Source organism: Passer domesticus, chromosome 8 (assembly GCF_036417665.1).
Source record: "Passer domesticus isolate bPasDom1 chromosome 8, bPasDom1.hap1, whole genome shotgun sequence".
NCBI classification, from domain to species: Eukaryota; Metazoa; Chordata; class Aves; order Passeriformes; family Passeridae; genus Passer; species Passer domesticus.
This window is the reverse complement of record NC_087481.1, coordinates 9,075,714-9,082,519: the sequence shown is the minus strand read 5'-3', so window position 1 is coordinate 9,082,519 and position 6,806 is coordinate 9,075,714. Positions and strand designations below refer to the sequence as shown.

The window sequence follows — 6,806 nt, the reverse complement described above, 5'->3', positions numbered from 1 at the left end:
GCCCTGCATGCCAGGGAAAAACCCAGCCACGTGTGAGCAAAGGCCAGGTTTTCTCCCTTCCCCCTGCACTGTCCCCCACAATAACCGTGATCCCAAAGCAAACAAGGGCAGTGGAGCTGCCCAAGCCCTTCCTTGCCTGCACAGCAAAGCACCTGTGCACAGGTTCTGGAGTCCCACCTCTGCTCCCACCATGGGGGTTTGTTTGTGTTGGTCTGGCTGCCCCAGCCCCAGCCCCAGCCCCAGCCTGGAGCATGGTGGGTGCTGGGGGCTGTTGGCAGGGCCAGGAGCCCACTCCCATTTCGTACACACCCCAGCCCATCCCACCAGCCCTGCCAAAAGCAGCTGGGCAGCCGAATAATGGATCAGCTGCATCTGCCCCCGCAAAGGGGGGAACCTTTGCTTCCCAGCCAGGCTGGGCAATGCCCAAATCTGGGAGCATTTCCCCAGGTGTGGACTCATCTGCAAATTCCCTGTGGAGTTTGGCTTTGAAGATGGTGCCACAATCAAAGTGCATCACCTTCAACTGCTAGGGGCCAGGTTGAGGAAGAGGTTGTCATCCTTCATGTCATCCTTGATGTCATCCTCGCTGTCTCCTGCAGCAGCAGCCCCACCCGGTACAGCTTCTCTGGGGGCTCCTTCTCCTTCCCTGGGGTGAGACCAGGCTGTCAGGGCTCTGCCCAGGGCCCCAGCTGTCAGGGAACCAGGACAAACAAAACCTGCTTGGATGGCAGCCACCAGGGCTGGGCAGAGCAGCTCAGCTCCAGCACAAGGGCTGCGTGTTCCCATCCCATGACCCTGGTGCAGTGACACGGGCTGGCTTTCTTTGCTTCTCATTGCCAAGGCATGTGTGCAGCTGTAACTTACCAGGGCCCTGCAGCACAGTGTGCCTGTGGCTCTCTCCCTTCTTCTAGGGCAGATGAATATCCTGCATCCAAGGATGACAGAACACCTCTTCTAATGAGGGTCTGGCCAAGGGGTGCATGGATAAACACCACCCAATCAGATTTTGGCACTCTGGGGAGAGAAACCAGAAACTGCCCGTCAGCTGGAGAAGGCTCCTGTCTGCTTTGCCCCACTATTCCCATGCCCAGGCCATGCTGGATGCGCTCAGAGCTGGGCCTGAACTTTCTTGGTTTTGGGGGAGAGCAGGACATGTGCCACCTCCTCAGCAGCTGCCAGAGCGGGATGCTCCCGAGCCCGCTGCTGTCTCCCAGCACTGGTATTCCCCCCGTGCCCAGAGAAGAGGATTCACCTGGAGAGAGCCGTTGTGGCAGTGAGAGCTGGCCCCAGCTGAAGTTCCAGCCCCTCCTGAAAGGCATCTTCCCACAGGCCATCTCGTGCAGCAGGATGCCCAGGGACCAGATGGTAGCTGGCTTGCCATGGTACCAGCCAAAGCGGGTCCATTCCGGGGGGCTGTATGATGGTGTTCCTGTGGAATACAGATGGAGTTCATCAGGGGGATGCTGCTGCTCCCAGAGCCTGGCCCCAGCATCCCTGGGCGGGCGGGGGCTGCATCAGTGGCACACAGGGCACACTGTCCTCTCACCAGCATCTGGGACTGGTGTACAAACTTGGGATTGCAAAAGAAGCCACTGGTGTGGGAAGGGGACAGTGGAAGCCCTGGCTAGGCCTGACCATGACATGCAAAGGAAATACCCACTGAGTGCTGGGAAAAAACCATGCCCTCATTCTCCCTGCCTGCATTGCCCCAAACATATTATAAAGGCAAGACAAACAGGGCAAGTGGAGCAGTCCAAGCCCTTCCTCTTGCCTGCACACCAAACCAGCTGGGGCACAGGTTCCGACCTCCCTCTCTGCTACCCCCACCCACGGCTGTTTTTGTCAGGCTGGCTGCCCCAGCCCAGCCCCAATCCTGGGCACAGTGGTGGGCAAAGGCTGCCAGCAGGGCTGGAAGATGGCTCCCCACCCACCCCTGCTCTAAAGCAACTCAGCTGCAGATTCAGTCCCCTGAGTGGCAGCAAAAGGGAGAATCCCCGCTGCCACACCCAGCTTGGGCTGTGGGATCTTGGGCTGTGAGATGCCACGAGGGGGAGCACAGCCCTGTGTAGGCTCACCTGCAAAGTGAGTGTAGGCTGTCTCTTGCAGGTAGGTGCCACAGCCAAAGTCAATCAATTTGGCCTGCCCGGTGGCCAGGTCAACCAGGATGTTCTCTGGTTTGATGTCGCGGTGCAGGACCCCGCAGCTGGTGCAGTGCCGCACGGCCTCCAGCACCTGGTGGAACAGCTGCCGCGCCACCCCCTCGGACAGGAAGCCCCGTGCTTGAATGAAATGGTGCAGGTCCTGAGACTGCTCCGGCCGCTCCAGCACCATCAAGATGTCATTGGGGAGCTCAACCCACTCCAGCAGCTGGACCACACCGGAGAAGCCACTGGACACCTTGTCCAGCAGGACAATCTCCAGGGGTGCGCTGGTGCCGTCGGGCTGCGGGAGGAGCACGATGCTGTCAGTGGGCCTGATGCCGTGCCGGGGGTCAGGAAGCCCTCAGCCAGCCCGGGATGCTCTGCACCCTGCTCTGGCCCCATGCCCGCTCTCCCTCGAGGTGTCCTAGCGGCTCCCACCCTGCCGGGCCTCGGCTCATCCCTGCCCAGCACAGCACCTCGCTCACTCACCAGCTCACCCCAGTGATGGACGCGGTTCCGTGGCACCCTTTTGATGGCCACCTGCAAGCCAAGTGCAGAACAGGGCTCAGCTCGCTGTCCACCCTGCCCAGTGCCATCCTCTGCCCGCCTCCTCCCCCCTGCTCCTCCTCCTCCACCCCCTCCTCCTGCGCCCCGCCGCTCACCGGGGCGCCGTCCGAGAGCCGCGTTGCTGCGAAGACGTTGCCGAATCCGCCCCGGCCCAGCAGCGAGCCCAGCCGGTACCGCTCCTTCAGGCGCTGCTGCGCCTTCCCTGTGGGCGGGACGCGGCTGTCAGCGCTCGGCCCGGGGCCAGCAACGGCCCCCGAGCGCCCCTCACCCGCCCCGGCCCGGCCATCCCCCGGCGTTCGCTCCCTGCAACGGGACAGCGGCGGCTCGGGGCCGGGGGCCGCGCTGCCGAGCGGCGGAGCTCGGGCCGGGCAAGCCGCAGCGGAGGCGGCGGGAGCGGCGGGGCCGCGTGTGTCCTCCGCGGGCCCCGGGAGGAGCCGGGGCCGGGGCCGGGGACGGGGCCGGGGCCGGGCTCGGGCCAGGCGGAGCCAAAAGCCGGCAATACCACCCCAGCCCCAGGCACTGATCCCCGCCCAGCAGCGCCACCGCCAGCACGGCCAGAGCTGGGCTGAGGCCAGGAGGCGGCGGGACGGCCGGGGGCGGGCACGGGGCAGCCCCGCCCGGGGCCGGGGGCGGGCCGGGGGCATGGCCCAGCCTGGTACGGGGAGAGGGAGGCGGGGAGAGGAGAAGGGAATCTGAAGTTTCTTCTCTCGCTGTCCCTGCTGCTGCTGCCGCTGCTGCCGCTGCTGCTGCTGCTGCTGCTGCCTCTGCTGCCGCTGCTGCTGCTGCCTCTGCTGCCGCTGCTGCTGCTGCTGCTGCCGCTGCTGCAACTGAAGCTCCGGGGCCGTTTGTCCCCGTGTCCGTTTGTCCGTTGCCCGCTCGCCCCCGCCTCGAGCCCCACGTTCCCCGAGGGCAGCCCCTGAGCCTCTGCAAATACGGGAACTTTGCCAAGTTCAGCCAAGAGCCAGAGTCTGGACACCTGCACAGTGGCTCAGGAATCCCCTCAGTCCCTGCTGTGCATTGTCCCTGCTGAGGGTCAAACACTCTCAGAGCGCATTCCCTGAATGCAGAATTTGTACCTGACACAAACACTGCACTTACGTCTCCAGCATTGCTTTGCAAGAAAAACAGGGGAAGCCAAACTGTGTGTAGGTCATGGTATCTTAAAATGTCTACAACGTGCCAACTCATGGATCTTAGAGGTGAGATCTGTTTGGAATTAATGGGATGGAAAGATGGAAAGTGCAAGATGGAAAAGGGGAGCATAAAAATAAATAGAGAAAAATGTCTTGAATTGTTTCAATTTTCATTTAATTTCTTAAAAGCTCTTTCAGTTTTTCCAGAATCTTCTCCTCAGTCCTGTATGCTTTTTCCAAGAACCTTTCCTGAAGAATGAGGTGCAGCTTCTGTCACAAGGTGTGCCACCAACTGCAGCTTCTCTTGGCTTTCCACAATGTGTGTGCAGCACACTTGCAGCAAAGCAGGACAAATATTTGAAGAACTTGACAGCTTGTTCTTCTCTTTTCCTTGTGGGCTGGGCAGTTGTGCCATTGGTAAGGTTTTCATTGTTACTGTTCTACCCTAAGAAAACATGACAGGCTACCAAGAACTCCTGGGGAATGCAAGCCTGACTGAATGCAAAGAAAGAATCTCTAGAGCCTGCAGCCAGAAGTGGAGAGCTGTGTGATCATCATTCCAACACCCCCAAGGACATCTTGAAATTGATCTAGAAGATGAAAATGGGCTGACAGAGGGAGTTTGTTTCTGTGCTCTGTTCAGATTCTTCTACATCTGAAATCAATTCTAAAATCTCCATCTAAATCAAGAGTACAATCAATTCATGAAAAGCACCAGAACAAACTGTACCTCTCAGGAGATGACTGAAATAATCTGTAAAGGAAAAATGCAGGAGAAATGCATTTCTCAGCACTGCAGTATTTGCCTGCCTGAAACCCTCCTCCATTTCCTCCCCATCCCTGGATCTGTTGGTGTCAGTTCTGTATTCAGTGGTGCCTCCAGCCCTGAATCCCCTCATCTACAGCCTGAGGAACCAGGAGCTCAAGGCTGCAGTGTGGAGACTGATGACTGGACATCTTAGGAAGCATTAAACTGATTGCAATTTCTGCAAATCACTTGTAATAAAAGTCATCACTTATAGCTCTTTTGGTTTGGTTCTTTGATTTCCCTGTCATTTTCCTTTTTAAATATTCTTCCTAAAGCTAGATGATTGTTTCTGCCATTTCTGACTTTGTTTCTCTCCACCTTCCCTGTGGCCACAGACTGTGACAATGATGGGCTGCAGTCTCAAAGGTTTTAAAGGAACTAAAGGATCTCCCAGCAAAGTTTTCTGCAGAGATCCCTCGATTCTTGCCATCTCTGGAGCTGCAGCAGCAATGTCTGTGTGCAGAGCTGGGGCAGATCAGTGCTGGCACAGCAGCTGTGCCCAGCAGCAGCAGCAGCACTTGGTGTTGCCAGTGCTGCTGCCGTGGCCCTGCCCCGCTGCCCTGGTGGCCCTGGTGTTGCTGCAGGGCCTGAGTGCTCTCGGGGCCGGGCACAGTCCTGGGGGTGGCAGTGCCGGGGCTGCAGCAGGGACAGGCCATGGGCACTGCTGGGGCAGCGCTGACGCCTCAGGCCAGGCCCTGGGGGCTCCAGGCTCCTTGCCCAGGCTCTCTCAAGAACACGGCCAGGCCAATGCTCAGCACAGAAAAGCCCCAGGCTGAGCAGCCCCAGGCTGGCCATGGGCAGGCTGGGGGCAAACAGCATGGCTGGGGCTCTGCAAGGGCCCTGGGGGAGACGGGAAGGAGCAGCAGAGCAGGGGCTGATCCATCCCCAGTGCGCTGCACAGCCCAGGGCAGCGTCCCAGAGCGTCCTCATGGAGCTGCCAACAACATCCCCCCTCTGCAGCCCTGGACTCTCCCCCAGCTCACACGGGTGCCACATCCTTGCAGGCACAGCCACGGCAGCACTGGCTCAGGAGCCCCTGTTTGCATTGCACAGAGCAGGCGGGAGCACCCCCATGCTACTGCTGTGGGGACATGAACCTGAGGGAGCACAAATGCCATCAGCCCCTGGGGTCAGCAAGGGCTGGGGGACACCAGGGAAACCACTCAGCTTTGTCCTGGCCTCTGCAGTCAGCCAGAAAGTTTGTTCCCATTAGCTGGGAGATTCCTCTTCCACTGCAGATGCTATTACTCAGAGCCAGGGCTGCCTGACAGCCACCCCCAAACTGCCCTGAGCATTTCCTTGGCTTCACCTTTGCTTCCTTTACTTTTCCTTCTACAAATTTCTTCCTGTTGCCCAGCCCTGTTCCCTCCCCTGCAAACAGCCCATCCCTGTTTGCCCTTTCCTCTCTGGCCCCACTCCGCATTGCAGTTCCTGACTTGGCACCATGGGAACATCCCTTGGGGAGCAGGATCATCCTCCAAGTGCTGCAGGAATTGTCTGCAGGCTCCTGCAGTGCCTGGTGCTGCTCCCTTGCCAGAGGCAGCCCAGGCCAGGGGGGCACATCTGGGCTGCTGTGTCTGCCTGTGGGGCTCCCTGTTCTGGGCAATGAGGAGGAGCTGCAGAGGCTCTGCAGGACTGACAGGATGGGCTTTGGGGCTGGGAGGAGAAGCTGAGGGAGCTGGGCTGCTGGAGCTTCTGAAGAGGAGGCCCAGGGCTCATCCTGCAACTGCTCCAAGGGTGGTTTCAGAGAATCCCAGAATCAGCAAGGCTGGAAAAGACATTGGAGGTTATCAAGTCCAACCTGTGCCCTGACACCGCCTTGTCTCTCCTGGGCCTCCTTTTATCCAGGATAAACAGCCCCAGCTCCCTCAGGCGCTCCTCACAGGACTTGTGTTCCAGACCCCTCCCCAGCCTTGTTGCCCTTCTCTGGACATGCTCCAGCCCCTCCATGTCCTTCCTAAAGTGGGGGCCCAGAACTGGACACAGCACTCGAGGTGCTGCCCAACGAGTGCTGAGCACAGCGGAAGAATCACTGTCCTGCTCCTGCTGGCCACACCATTCCTGATCCAGGCCAGGAGCCATTGGCCTTCTTGGCCACCTGTGCACACTGCTGCCTCATGTCCAGCCTGCTGTCCATCAGTGCCCCCAGGTCCCTTT

The 6,806-nt window shown here is 59.4% G+C and overlaps 1 long non-coding RNA gene across 1 annotated transcript; it reads right to left on the bottom strand.

Annotated features, from left to right (window-relative positions):
• Positions 1 to 834: 834 nt before the first annotated feature.
• On the bottom strand, positions 835 to 2,173 carry LOC135305791 (uncharacterized). The gene is made up of 3 exons (XR_010366775.1): positions 2,076 to 2,173; positions 1,253 to 1,429; positions 835 to 1,014 (listed from the first exon to the last, which is right to left on the bottom strand). It is a non-coding gene; the product is annotated as an uncharacterized LOC135305791 (long non-coding RNA).
• Positions 2,174 to 6,806: the final 4,633 nt, after the last annotated feature.